Here is a 15,277-nt window from a genome sequence, read left to right on the forward strand (position 1 = left end):
ATTAAAAAAGACACTGATAATAATTAAATATGTTGTCACTTGATTACGTACGCGATGACCTCTATACTAAACAAGTCCACATACTCCAAAAATGAATAATGAAATTGATTACTCTTAAAAAACCAAAACTAGCTAAATGATTAAATCAAGGGTTAAATGGGTACCTTCAAGAGCGTGTTACATGAAATAAAAATTTCTCACGAAAAAAACAAGAAAAAAAGAAGAAAACAGAATCAGGCGACATGACCTCTCTTCTTTACTATTAGTCAATATAGGCGGGCTAGACCCACACCTTGGCCCCCACTATAAAAGGCTCCCAAATTTTAGAAAAATAACATTTTTTTCTTTATTTGTCTTGGCCTCACCCATCTCATGCACACCATTGTATAATTCATAAGGAAAATACCAGTTTGGCTCCTGTATTTTGCCCGAATACTCGATTGACTCTTATATTTTGTTAAATGACAATTCAGACTATATGTTTTGCAAAACGGTACAATTCGGACCCTGAAACCGATTTTGATCAAAATATTTTTCAATATGACCAAAATGCCCTAATGTATTTTAACCATTGAATTGATTAAATAATCTTAAATAGATTTTAAAATAAAAAATAATTTAAAAAAAGATCACTTAATTAAAAATTAATAAAATTTTTATATAAAATTTAAAAAAATTAAAACCTATTTTAAACTCTATTTTTGTAATATAAGAAAAAATGGAAGTTAAAAAATTACTGAAATGTTTAATTCCAAACCCTAATTTTTCTATCATTTCTCCAATTTCATCTCTTTCAATCCCAGCGTTCTCAACAGCCACCACCGCCACCTTCCACCATCTTCTCCGGCCCCGTTCTTCCACATTGGACCCAATCTGCTCATTTTGCGCAGGCGGAGACCCTTGATGTGTTAGGATTTTATGCCCTAATTAATACTCAATTTCTTTGTAATCTCATTTATTATCAATAAAAGAATAGAAATCATTTTTTGACTTGGTCAATCACTTTGCTCACATGTTTTATTTTCATGATTATTTGTTTAACATAAACTTCTATTAAATCCCGAGCATATAGTTAATTGTATTTATAGTGACATAATCACAGTGGAATATAAATATGATTATATGTTCAAAATAAGTTAGTCCTAAGATTAGTCAATGCACATGCTTTACACTGACTTGTCAATCTACGATATGATCTACGTACACATTGTAGTGTTATGTTCTTTCTAGAACACTAGCAAAGTAGATAAGATCAGATGTATTTGTTACATCGAACTGGACCGATATTGGCAGTTGATAGGATAAGTAAACATACCGTTATTATCTATTCTAGTCATATCATATAGTTAACCATAGGTCAATTCAATCTCAATTCTGAGTGGTTAGTATTCTAACTGATTGTATTATTTGAGTTCTTTGACTTGTTGGTTACCAGCTTAAGCTTACCCTATGGACTAGCCCATACTTACATCTCACTACAAGAAATTCGGCATTTACCTACCAATTTTTTACCTACATATATTTATTGGTAGCTAAAGAATTCTTTTACCTACAATTATATTTTCGTAGCAACTATTGGTAGGGGATTCCTTAAGAAAACGTGTGGGGCTATAAAATTTATTATTACCTACCATTAGTATTGGTAGGTATTAGACTTATCTACAATTATTTTTGGAGGGAAATGTTTTAACGATTCCCGCCTATTTTTCCCTCCCATTTTTACCTAATTAAAAAAAAAAAGGTGATGTGGCTGCCAAAAAAAGGTGATGTGGCTGCTGACATGTGATGCATATGGTGACTTGTCACCTGAGGAATACACGTGGGCATATCACTACGTGACACGTGTCACTAATATATATATTTTTAAAAATAAATTATATAAATTAAAATTTAATTAATATTATTTTTAATTTAATATATTTTTTTATAAAAACCTAAAATCTATCTAACCCTAACATTTATCTAACTCTCACTCTCTCATCTGCCGCCTCCCTCTGTTCTATGTGTTATTCTCCATTTTCGACTCCCTCTCACCAGATCTCTCATCTGTCACCTCCCTCACTCACGACCTCTTCTCCATTTTCATACTCCCTCTCAACATCTCTCTCCCATTTTCGGACCACTCTCCAAGGTCGACTGGCATTTTCGGACCTCTATCCATGGTCATCGACGCTTGCTCTAAGTCGCTGCCATTTTTATTCGAATCTCCGAGCCGCCACACTCATCCTTCGAACCCCTGAGCCACCACCATCGTTGTTCATTTCTCTGAGCCTATGCCATTGTTGTTGAGTTATCTGAGTTGCCTCTATCGTTGTTGAGTTCAATGAGCCGCCTCCATCTTTGTTGAGTTCTCTGAGCCGCCTCCATCTTTGTTGGTCAGTTCTGTTTGGGTAGTTTTTTATTTTCAAATTTGTCTAGTTCCTTTGAAATTACTGTTGGTAATGTCTCTGATTTTTTGTTTAAGGTTTGATTCGAATTGGGTGGATTGGCCTGGCTTTGAGATTTTTCTGGTGGCTTTTACGTTGGATTGGTGGCTGTAAAATTTTTGGAAGTTTGGTTGTTGGGGGCTTTGAGTTTCGGACAAATTGGCTTGGTGGCTTTGAGGTATAAATCCCCACTGATCTGAAAGATTAATGATGATTCATTTTTCTGAGGCATTGTTATTTTTGTTGTGAGGCTTTGTTATTGTCTGAGGCTTTGTGAATGTTATGCTTTGAGAAAATTATGTTTTGATGATTACTGTGTTTCGGGTATGAGATGTTTCACTGTTATTTAGTTGTGATTTCGTTTAGAGCCTTTTAGTTATGTGTCATTGTTGTTATCTGGTTTATGTTTTCATTGTTATGCTTTGAGAAAATTATGTTTTGATGAATACTGTGTTTCAGGTCTGAGTTGTTTCACTGTTATTTAGATGTGATTTTAGTTAGAGATTTTCAGTTATGTGTTATTGTTGTAATTTGGTTTATGTTTTCATTGTTATATTCTGGTTCATTTTTTTTAATTGTCCTTAGTCTTTGAACTGTTATTTGTGTTGGGGTTTTGTTTATGTTCAGAGAGTTATGAACTGTCACTTGCAACACTTATTTGTTTTTCAGAAATGTTTTTTTACCTTACTTTGTGTATATAAACCTGGTTTTTTGGTTCTGAATAAAATTTTGTATCTTTGTCTATTTAGTTAGTACTTTTTTAGGTACTTAGTTATTCATTTTGCTAGTTTTTTTTATTCTTATAAAAAAATTAGAAATTAAATTGGAAATCTATCTGCCTTGTTTGCTATGTTCAAAATCTGTATCTTTTTTTTGGATGTGTCTTGATTTATATATATATTTTTTATCTATCTTGTTTTAATTTGTTTTTTGGCCAATGATGTTTAAAAATTATTATGATTGTTATGTTTGGTGATTATGTGGCTTCTTGTGCCCAAATATATATATATATATATATATATATATGTTGGTATACCAAGCCATGTAAATGCCCTTAATAATTCATATTATATAAATTTATGAAATTTTTGTGATGATCAAAGTGGGGATATTTTATTTGTATTAACTTACTATAATGATGTAATATTGTATTAAGTTTTGAAGAATGAGAAGTATAAATATTTAGATTGTACAAAAGTTTGTATATTATCTTAAGCTTATTATTGAATATTTAGTAAGTTTATCTTTAATTGTCTCATGTTTCTCAAGTTTATCTTATCAATGAAATTTTTTTCCAACAATTGATAAACTTAATGTACTCATATTTTTTTCTTTTAAAAAAAGTCTTCATAAAGTAATCAAATAAAGCATTAATGTTTTATAATTTTTAATTTTTTCTCAATGATCAACTCATTTCATTTTAAAATGTTACTTCAAAATGGTAATTTGTTAAAATGTTATTGAAAATTCCAAATAAAATAAATAAATAAAATAAAGCAATTTTATTAGTAAATTTAATTAATAAAATAGTGTGTACAAGGGTCAATTTTAAATAAAAAGATTTTATTAATAAAATTTAGAAATTGTTTCCGCATTTAGTAGTAAATTTTATAATTTGTTTTATGAAATATAAATCATAAAGTAATTTAAAGAAACTTTATGGTAAAATTGAAATAAAATGATTTATTTAATGATAAAGAAATTGGAGGAGAAGAAGATGTTTAAATGGCAAAGAGGAAACAACATCCTGATTTGAAGGATGATCGCTAACAAGATTGAGAGATGTTGTGCGATCGTTGGTTTTCCAACGAATTTAAGGTAATTACTTATTTTCTTAAAATTACAATTTTATTTGTGTTAATAACTTTTCTTATTCTCTATTTTAGGAAATGTCATTGAAGAATACTGCTAATCGTTGAAAGAGAAAGTGGGAGTCTAGAAATGGATCAGTTTCAACACCGCGACATCACATTAGAAGGGGAATGGTGTTAGCTTCTTCTACTGGCCAAATCGATACTTGGCGTCTAAAACATTATGATGAGAAAAAAGGAATATGGACTTGACCAAATTTAGCAGAAATATATGTAAGTATAAATTTTAATTTTTAATTTTGTATCTTTTTTATAATTATCATTACTAATTAGAAAATAAAATGAGTATATATGATAAAATGATGGCGTTAAGGGCTCAACACACTCTAGAAGAAATGTCTGATAAAGACATTATGGAGCATATTCTTGGACGCTCTTCTGCACACTTGAAAGGTTGGGGTCGGTCTTTTTCAAGTACAACTTCTACTTCCCAACGCAATCCAACTGAGTCAAATAAGCCAACATATGATGAGCTAGCCCAATGCCTTGATGAAGCAAACAACCGACTTGATTCTACAAATGACCAACTAAGTATTGTTGTAGAAATACTAAGAAAAAACAATATGATGCCACCGCCTCCGTCAGATCAATGTTCTGATGCAAATGTCAGAAATTCTCCCGTCACTTCAATGCTAGAGGAACAAGATGATTCTTAGTTTTTTTATGTTTTTAATTCAAAACTTTAACGATAAATTATTATGGACATTTTATCTTTTATGTTTGTTTGTTTGAAGATTTTATAATATATGTTTATTTAATTTTATAAAAGTTGTTTGTTTTTTAATTAATTAAATTAATTTATCATCTATAAATAATTAATTTTAAATATTTTCCAAAATAATAATTCAATACTACCTACCAATAAATTATACTATTGCCTACACATATTTAAGTGTACGTAAATGTGAGAACTTAATACCTACCAATAAATTAAATTATTGCCTACACATATTTAAGTGTAGGTAAATGTCCGAACCTGATACACTGCCACGTGGCCCAATAAGCTACTGTTATGTGCCACATCATCTGCCACATCACCTGCCACGGTGGAAGACACGTCATTTTCCATGTCAGCTTTCTTGATACATAATTGCCCCGTGGAGTGCCACATCACTTTCCACGTATAATGCCACGTCAAACACTAGGTCAATGACGCTGACTCATTTTTGTGGGGCCCACACGATTTTTACCTACCAATATACTAATCGTAGGTAATAATACCTTTCTCGACTAACTATTACCTACCAATAGGTTATTGGTCAATATTGGTAGGTAAAGGGATTTACCTACCAATGCACCATTTTTACCCACAAATAAAATTGGTAGGTAAATGCCGAATTTCTTGTAGTATCTTGGGAACTTGGTAGTATAATTGAGTGAGAGTGTTAATCATAGATATGAACATCTATAGCTTCTGATGAAGAAGTGACATGATGGTTTCCTTTTAGTTTGGTTCAAGGTGTTAAATGATTGAGATATCATTTTAGTAATTAATATTAGTTTATTGAAATATCATTTACAATGAGCTAAGTGTTTTAAGGATAAAATACAATGAGGGGTAAAACCGTATTTTAGTCACATCCCATTGTAGACTGTCTATAGAGGATCGAGTGACAATTATGGTTATAACAATGGATAATTAATAGCATATCTATATTTGTTATAGAGCGTTCTACGAATTCAAGAGTGCAATTCCAAGTCTTTAGTGGAGTCATGAGTAATTAATAAGTTAGTAAATTTATTTGTTAGATTTATGATAACTTATTAGAGCTTGATTTCATGGGCACATGGTCCCCACTGTACCTTGGATAAAATCATCTAGATATTCTCAATTAATTGATTTAATTATCAATTAGAATTATCAAAGTTGACTATGTCAATTTTGGATAGTTTCATAGAGTTACGTAATTTAGGGAAGAAAAGAAAAATTATGGCAGATTTATTAATTAAGATAAATTGATATCTAAATTAATAAACAAGTTTAAATCAAGGTTCAAATTATAAATAATTAATTTGATAAATGATTTATATAAATATTTAATTAATTAAATCAATAGAAAATAATGCAGACCTTGATTTTAAGTCCAACTAGCTTATAATCAAATAGAAAATTTCACGGGCCTAAAGCCCATGATAATATTGTATATACATATATATATATAAGATCTGGGTATACGGGTAGTCTCGGTGTATGGGTTTATATACATATACGGTATGGTTTTGGTATTGTTAAAGGGGTTGGTCGACTGTGTGCGACTATGGAGGAAGCTGATTGTGGTCGACTGGTTCTGGTATCGATATAGGAGGAAGCCAATAGTGGTAAAAATGTCTGAAGGAATAGTAGAAGAAAAGAATGGGTAAGAGTTTGCTAGGCTACTAACGCTTTGGTACCATGTTAAGATTGAGATAATTTGTTTCCTTGATTTGATTAATTCACTCTTAGGGTAATACATACAACCTAATGTAATAAGATTTTGGCCTAAGCCCATATTAACCATATACAAAATTAGCCCACATACAATTAATTCCTAATAATAATAAGAGGAAATTACATGAAATATGATTTTTTTTTTAAAACTTTCATAAATATGGAATTTTTTCCCCTTAATTTTTGTATGGCATAATTTATTTATTTACATTTTATGGAATTTTCCCCCATATTTTTGTAATTTTATTAAAATATACCATATAATTTCAATATTGATTTTTTTTAATTATGGGATATTTTTATTAAAAATATAATCATATTTAAGTTAATAATATATATACACATATATATACAATTAATCGTATACATAAAACCATATAATTTTTTCCATTATATATATACATATATTTTCTATTATTATTTTTATATGTATATACATATATATAATATTATAAAATAGTACACATTTATATATATATATATGGATGTATTATTATTGTTATTATATTAATCTTATATATACATTCAAATATGAGGTGATGAGAATAACTTTCACTAATTGTGGTGATGAAAAAAAACAGATCAGAATACATTCAGTAAAGAATAAGAAGAATAAGAAGGTAACCGGTTACCCCTATTAAAATAACTGATTGATACTAGTTACTGAGCCAAACTAAAAAAAAAAAAATTAGAAATACAAAATTAATATGAGAAGTAGTAGTAGAAGAAGAAGAAGGTGGTAACTGGTTACCCCTATTAAAATAACAATTAATTGATAACTAGTTACTTAGCCAAATCTTTAAAAAAAAAAAAAAAAACTACATCTAAAAAACAAAATCAGATATGAAAATAACCAAGAAGATGAAGATCGAAGAAGGTAACTGGTTACTTAGGTAGTTTTATTAAGAAAACCAAATTTGAAAAATAAAATCATATATAAAAATAACACATGAAGAAGGAGATTAAATAAGGTAATGGTTACAACTAGGTCCACAAAAAAACTCAGATCTGAAAAATAAAATAAAATAGTGACAGTAACTGGTTACTTAGGTAGTTTTATAAAGAAAACCAGATCTAAAAAGACAAAATCAGATTTAAAAACAACCATGAAGAAGGAAATTAAATAAGGTAACTGGTTACAACTAAGTCTACAAAAAACTCAGATCTGAAAACAAAACAGAATCATGACAGTAACTGGTTACTTAGACAGATTTAGAAAAAAAAAAACCAGATCTGAAAAGAAAAGAAAAATCAGATCTGAAACAACAAAGAAGACACACAAGAACGTAAAAGAAGAAGAAGAAGAAGAACGTGAAAACGAAGAAGAATGCGAAGAATAATACGAATCGGAGATGGCGTCGGCGGTGATCGAAGATACGTCGTCCATTTGTTGGTGTGAGAGAGCTCCTATTGTTGTGAGAGAAAATGGTTGGCTGCCATTGTTGTGAGAAAAATGGAGAGAGCAAGTGAAGAATATGTGAGAGATGGAGAGAAAGATGAGAGATGGAGAGAGAGAGAAAAGTAAAAGAGAGAGTGTGTATTTTTTTATGATATTTTGTTCATAGTATTTTGTGGGATTCCCATATTTTAAACTTTTTTTTTCTAAAATTATCATATTTTATGGCATAATTTTAATGCCCATAAATATAGAAAGTAGTTTATTTTTTCCCATATTTTTGTAAAGTTGTCTAATAACAATGCATTCTTTTATGCACGTTCGGGTTTGAAGAAATTTCCAGTTTGCTTATTTTATAATTTTGTTCATTTTATTATCTTTTGACAATAACTAATTGTTTGAGTTCCTTTGAGAGAAACATTGCTAATTGTATTATTTCTTTTTATGGAATAAAACCTATAATAATTTGATCTTATTATGATCACTTATCTCTGTCATTTTATTTCTTAGCACCACTTAATCACTTTATATACGCATTGAAAAATACATTGATAATAAATATGTTGTCATCACTTGATTATCGTACCTATTGCCCACTATACTTAATGAATAATCATGAATTTGATAACTATTAAAAACGAAATATATTATTAGTAAAATAAATTCTCTAATTAATTATGAATAACAAACATCAACAGTTTTCCATAAATTTTATATATACACATTGACAACTTTTTAGTTATAGTTGAGAACAAATAATCCATGATTAAACCATCACTAGCTAAATGATTAAATCAAGGGGTTAAATGGGTTACTTCAAGAACGCGTTATGGTGATAAAACAAAGACGTCATTTACTACAATATGATCCATATCATAGAGACCATTATATGATGAGATATATTTAATTAAGAAAGATTAATTAAATATATCTCATCATATATCACTATACACAGTAGTAGATATATTTAATTAAGAAAGATTAAGAGTTGAGTTGGCCGAATATGATGAGATCAGGCAGGTACTACTGGTTTATTATGCCATGGCATTATTTTTCCACATAGCTCTACCACTGCCAAAGTATATATATATATATGTATTCATATATATACTAGATATAAACAATGTGTATTATGCACGTTTGTTTAATTTTATTTATAGAATTTATTAATTATTTTTATTAAATTTATATTAATGTCATATAAATTTCAAATAAATATCATATTTTAATTAAATAATTTATTTATTTTTGTTTAAGTTTATGTTTGTTCTAGTTTTTGAATTTGGGAGGGACAATTATATATTATATGTTTAATGTAATATTAAATATTATACATGTATTTTAAATTTAAGTTTATTGCTAGTTTTTTTAAAATAATAATCAATTTGTTATTAATTAACAATAGATTATATTATATATTTAATATGATATTATTCTAATAAGTGAGTTTAAGTTTAATTAAATTTTATTATTTTAAAATAACTATCATTGTAAAATATCTCAAAAATATCATATTTTAATTTGTTTAATTATTTATTATTTTTAAATATTATTCATTGTAAAATATCTAAAAAAATATTATATTTTAATTTGTTTAATTATTTATTATTTTATACAAAATTATCATTGTAAAATATCTCAAAAATATCTTATTTTAATTTTTTTAATTATTTATTTAATTTTATTTAAGTATTTACAAACTACCGTTAGATATAAGAATATTCTGTTAAATATAAAAATATTCCGTTAAAGTTAACATTAAAAGAATTAAAAACCGTTAAAATCAAGAATTTTCGTTATCTACACACTTATTATATAGAATAGATATATACTAAATCCAAGCAAACATGCAACGTGCAATATGCATGTTTGCTTAGTTTTATTTATAGAATTTATTAATTATTTTTATTAAATTTATATTAATTTTATATAAATTTCAAATAAATATCATATTTTAATTAAATAATTTATTTATTTTTGTTTAAGTTTATAATTGTTCTAGTTTTGAATTTGGGGGTGACAACAAGAGATTATATATTATATGTTTAATGTAATATTAAATATTGTACGTGGATTTTAAATTTAAGTTTCTTGCTAGATTTTAAAAAAAAAGTAATTTACTGCTAATTCAGAGTAGATTATATTATATGTGTAATATGATATTATTCTAATAAGTAGATTTAAGTTTAATTAAATTTTATTTAAGTTATAAAATGTATGATTTTATTATTTTTAAATAATTATCATTATAAAATATCTCAAAAATATCTTTTTTTAATTTTAAGTGTTTACAAACTATCGTTAAATATAAAAATATTTTGTTAAATATAAGAATATTCAGTTAAAGTTAACATTAAAAAATAAATAACCGTTAAAATCAAGAATTTCCGTTATCTATACACTTATTATATTGAAGAGATATGTTATTATAAGAATCATCCTCACTTTCACTCCATCACCCATGTATGTTAGACATCCTCAATATGACTGGCTAATCATGTTCCAAAAATTTTGGAGATAATTATTATAGATTTATAATTCAATTTGCTTCTCCATACATATATCTGTGGGTGGGTTTCGTTTATGGTGTTCAAAAGTTATATATTATTGATAATCACTATAGAGTTAGGACCATTTAGCAATAATAATAATATATAGCTTTACATGATGTTCTTTTTATGATAGTACTAGTATATATGATTTTTTTTTAAAAGAAGCAGGTCTACAAGTTGGAGTTCGTTAGTTAGTTAACTGCTATCCTAGCAGGTTGTCTTGCCCCTAACCCATTTTTTAAATGGGGTAGTGCGGGTTTTTTCATGGGCCGGGACGACCCGCCCCATTGACAACCCTACACCCACTATAAGTCTACTAGACGTCCCTTCTAGCTAGTACTTCCATCAAAGATAGCACCTCATTCTCCATACACACAATGCGCTTTTGTCTCCAGTTCTTCACCATCCGTGAAAGAGCTCGGGCTAAAACATAAATATGAATCTAATTTTTTTTTAATAAAATTATACTAAATATATACAATGCATATAACTGTATAATTTTATTTCACTATATATATTTTCACATATATTTATAATAATATTTTTAAAAAATAAACTATACAAAAATATAGAAAAGCAAATTAGAGGAGCATGGCCCAGTCCCCCTAGCTCCATCATTCACCACTAAACACTACTAAGTTTGCCGTGGTTATTATATGCACTCTTTTATTCACGTTAAGGTTTGAAGAAAATTCAAGCATTGTTTGCGCATCTGATAATAATTAGGACAATAATTATCATTTTATGCACTTTTTGTGGACAATAATTAGGATGTCACCTCGCATAATAACCTATAATATATACATATATATTATATACAGTATAAATTACAATTAATAAAGATTTGAATCAAATTAATTAGCTCGAAATTTGTCACCCAAAATTGTCTTATATAGAGAAAAAGCAGCCAGCCCTTTTTAAAGTGGGAGCAAGTCTGAAAATTGACACACACATACATTATTTTACAATATATATATAGATATATATAAAACAGGAACAAGTTTGTTGAAGAAAAACAGGAACAAGTTTATTAATTATTACATATAATAATATAATTAATTATGGGATTATTATGAAGTTATTGGCACCATCCGTACCACAATGGGATGTTGGTCAATCATAAATATCTAGGGTATTACACTAGTTCGTGGCTTTCGTATGCATAGAACTAATGAGCCAATCTAATTTGTTCTTAGTTGAAATCTAGTTGAAATGTTTATAGATATCTTTAATAAATTACGCTCATACTAATTAATATAATCTAAATTAATTACTTTTGGACTTTAGTTATTACTGTAAAGCTACAACAATTAATCAACATTCACTTATATATTTATCTCCTCTTTTTTTATAATTGTACGTAAGAACATTTTTTAAGTAATTAATAATTTATCCATAGATATATAAAGAATCAGGACTTTCATTCTCCTAAATTAGTCTATATTTATAGTATATATGAAAAATTAATAAGTTATTATTATTATATATATACTAGATAAAAATAATGTGCAATGCTTAGTTTTAAAGTTGTAAACATTGTCTATAATTTTAATAAAAGATAATTCACTATTTTAAAGTATATATATAATAGAAATAATTATAGTTCTATAGTATATATAAATATTTATGTCAATAATCTTTACATTTATGATATCTAAACACAACATGTATATATATATATATATATTTACACGACTACATGACATATATACAAAATACAATAATATTTAAAAATAAATTAATACTAGAAATAAAATAAGAATAAAAAAAGTTGTAGTGTAGACAATAGTATATATGCATAAATTATTTTTAGTTTCTAATGTATCTTACAATGTCTTTTGATGAATTTGATGGAGAAATTTTTTTTTCAATCACTTGATAAAAAAAAACTATTACACAAATTTATAAGATAGAAAAAATAATATGTATGCTTTTATTATTTTTAAATAAATATGATTTAATTGTTTAAATTATCATAAAAATACCCTATTTTAATTAATTAATTTATTTATGTTTGTTCTAAATTTTTTAATTTACTCGTGATAATTTTTTTTTTATATATTATATATTTAATATAATATTAAGTTTAAGTTTAATTAAATTTTATTTAAATTATAAAATATATGATTTTATTATTTTTAAATAATTATTATTGTAAAATATCTCAAAAATATCATATTTTAATTTATTTAATTTTATTTAAATTTAAATTATATTTATAATCTAACGTTAAATATAAAAAAAATCCGTTAAAATTAACAAAAAAAAAACTGTTAAAACAAAAAAATTTCATTAGATATATATATTTTATATAAAAAAGATATCAATATTCGGTCAATGAACAAACTTTGGACCTAGAGACAGCCACAGCTGGGTCATGTTCTTCTATATATATTTTTTCTTTATATATATAGTACGGCCAAGTAAATAAACAATTTGTTTGAATTGGCTCACATGCATTAATGTGTTAATTTTTTCTTTAAATTCAAGAAAATTTTCTAATTCTGTATCGGTCCAAGGTAGGTATGATCGAATGCATATAAATATATAATTGTAAAAAAAAAAAAAAAAAAGAATGTGAAACCTTTTCTACCTAATTATTGTTAGTTAAATTAATAAATCTACTATAACTAATAACTCAATATTTATATGTGACGAATTCAAATTAATGGTGTTCGAGTGAACATGAGTTGAAAAATATATGAAACATATATCCAGCTTGCAAGGCATAATTCCAATTTTTTTTTTTACTATGTAATCAAGCTTTCAATTTTCCAAAAGCTATAAATTATTCCAATGTTTTAATATAATCTTCAAAGAATAAGGAAAAACTATATTGTTTGGGAAGAGATTCAAAGAAACCTACATATCTACAAATTAAATCTAATATGGACAAAACTAAACAAAGGAAGAGACAATTTAGAACAGTGCCAATTTAATCAGATTGGAACTTATTGGTCATCAACTATATTATCAAACAATAACTTTTTCTTCTTTAGCTATCAGCCTAACAAACCCTTCTTACACTATTTTTTTTTATTTATTTTTTACTTTGGTGGCATTAAAATTTGTGAGACTAAAATAGAAAAAAAAAATTATGAATAAAAGAATATCAATAATCTATGTTTCGGTGCATCACCGACCTTCAAATAAGAACAAATATATATCTTGGCTGGCCTCTTTTAAGTAATTTCCATTTGTAAACAACTAAAGACAAGGTCTTATTTGACTTATATCAAGGTGTTACCTAGTATTTTCTCATTTTCTTACCAAATTTCATCTTATATATCCTGTGCGCTACAATTCACATTTTTTTTTACAAAAATAAACTTTATATATATATTTAGGGAGCTTCTTAGTTAGGAGCATCACTTTTGCCTTTATCGTAGGGATATTTTCTAATTTCGATACTTGGAGAATTTATAATCCATTTTTTTTATATGAGAGCGTAGATGATAGATATAATAGTCATCTCGTCAATTTTCAGAAAATTCTGAATAATTTACAGTGTTGAAATCAGAGTTCAAGCAGTCTGTTTTCCACGCGTATAAAAAAAAAATCAAGTACGTATGTAACTGACTGTTTGAACTCTGATTTCGACACTGTAAATTATTCAGAATTTATCAAAAATTAGCCGGATGAGTTATAACTATAATGTACACTATCATGAAAAAAAAATTAGGTTATAATTTCTCCAAGTATCAAGAATAAAAAAACGCTCCTATACGGTAGGAGTAAAAGTGATGTCCGGCCCTACCTATTTAAAAAAAATTGTAAACCACATAAATTTTTTTAGCTTACATAAAAATGAATGAACATGTAAGTTGTATATATAAATGGTGGTTGACCTTGATTGTCAACCTTTATCAAAATGGCACCAAAATATATGTTTCAAAGCATTAATCTGATCAAGATGCAGTGACCAAATAAACTAGGAATCAATCAAGTTATAATTATGTACATTATCATTCCATCATATGCGTCTTCTGTAAGTTTTTTTATTATGTGTGTATATATATAAATATATATTCATATATTTAAAAATAGAAAGATTATGTAACGAGCGACCTCAACACACAACACAATATGAGGCCTTAAGTTAGGCCTTCAATATATAATAACTAGCTAGTGAGTTTATTATTTAATTAAGAAGCCTATAAATCAAAGTAATTTACAATTGTAGGAGTCCTTAGCCGGCCCTAAATATATTTTATTCAAGATTAATTTTTTTATGATATATACAATAAAATTCACACACACAAAAAAAAGACTTTTAAAGACAACCAAGGTCAAAATGTAGTTACTTACCAAAAACAACGGTTTATACTACTTGTGAGAGTGAACATTGTAAGTTTATTTATTTATTTATTGTTTCTTCAGTGTTGTCAGGTTAAATCAATAAATTTTTTACTTTAAATAATCTAGGAAAAGGTCGTTTATTCTTTTCTCTCTTTGACTCTAATTGTATTAGTTAGTTACTAATTAAGTATTAATTAAGAAAGTTCGAAGGTAGGATTAAAAATATTACCACACAACATATAACTTCTAGAAATTTTTGTTACATTTTCTACCAAAAGCTCTTTATTAACTATGACTAATATACT

This window comes from Humulus lupulus, chromosome 7, assembly GCF_963169125.1.
Source record: "Humulus lupulus chromosome 7, drHumLupu1.1, whole genome shotgun sequence".
NCBI lineage: Eukaryota > Viridiplantae > Streptophyta > Magnoliopsida > Rosales > Cannabaceae > Humulus > Humulus lupulus.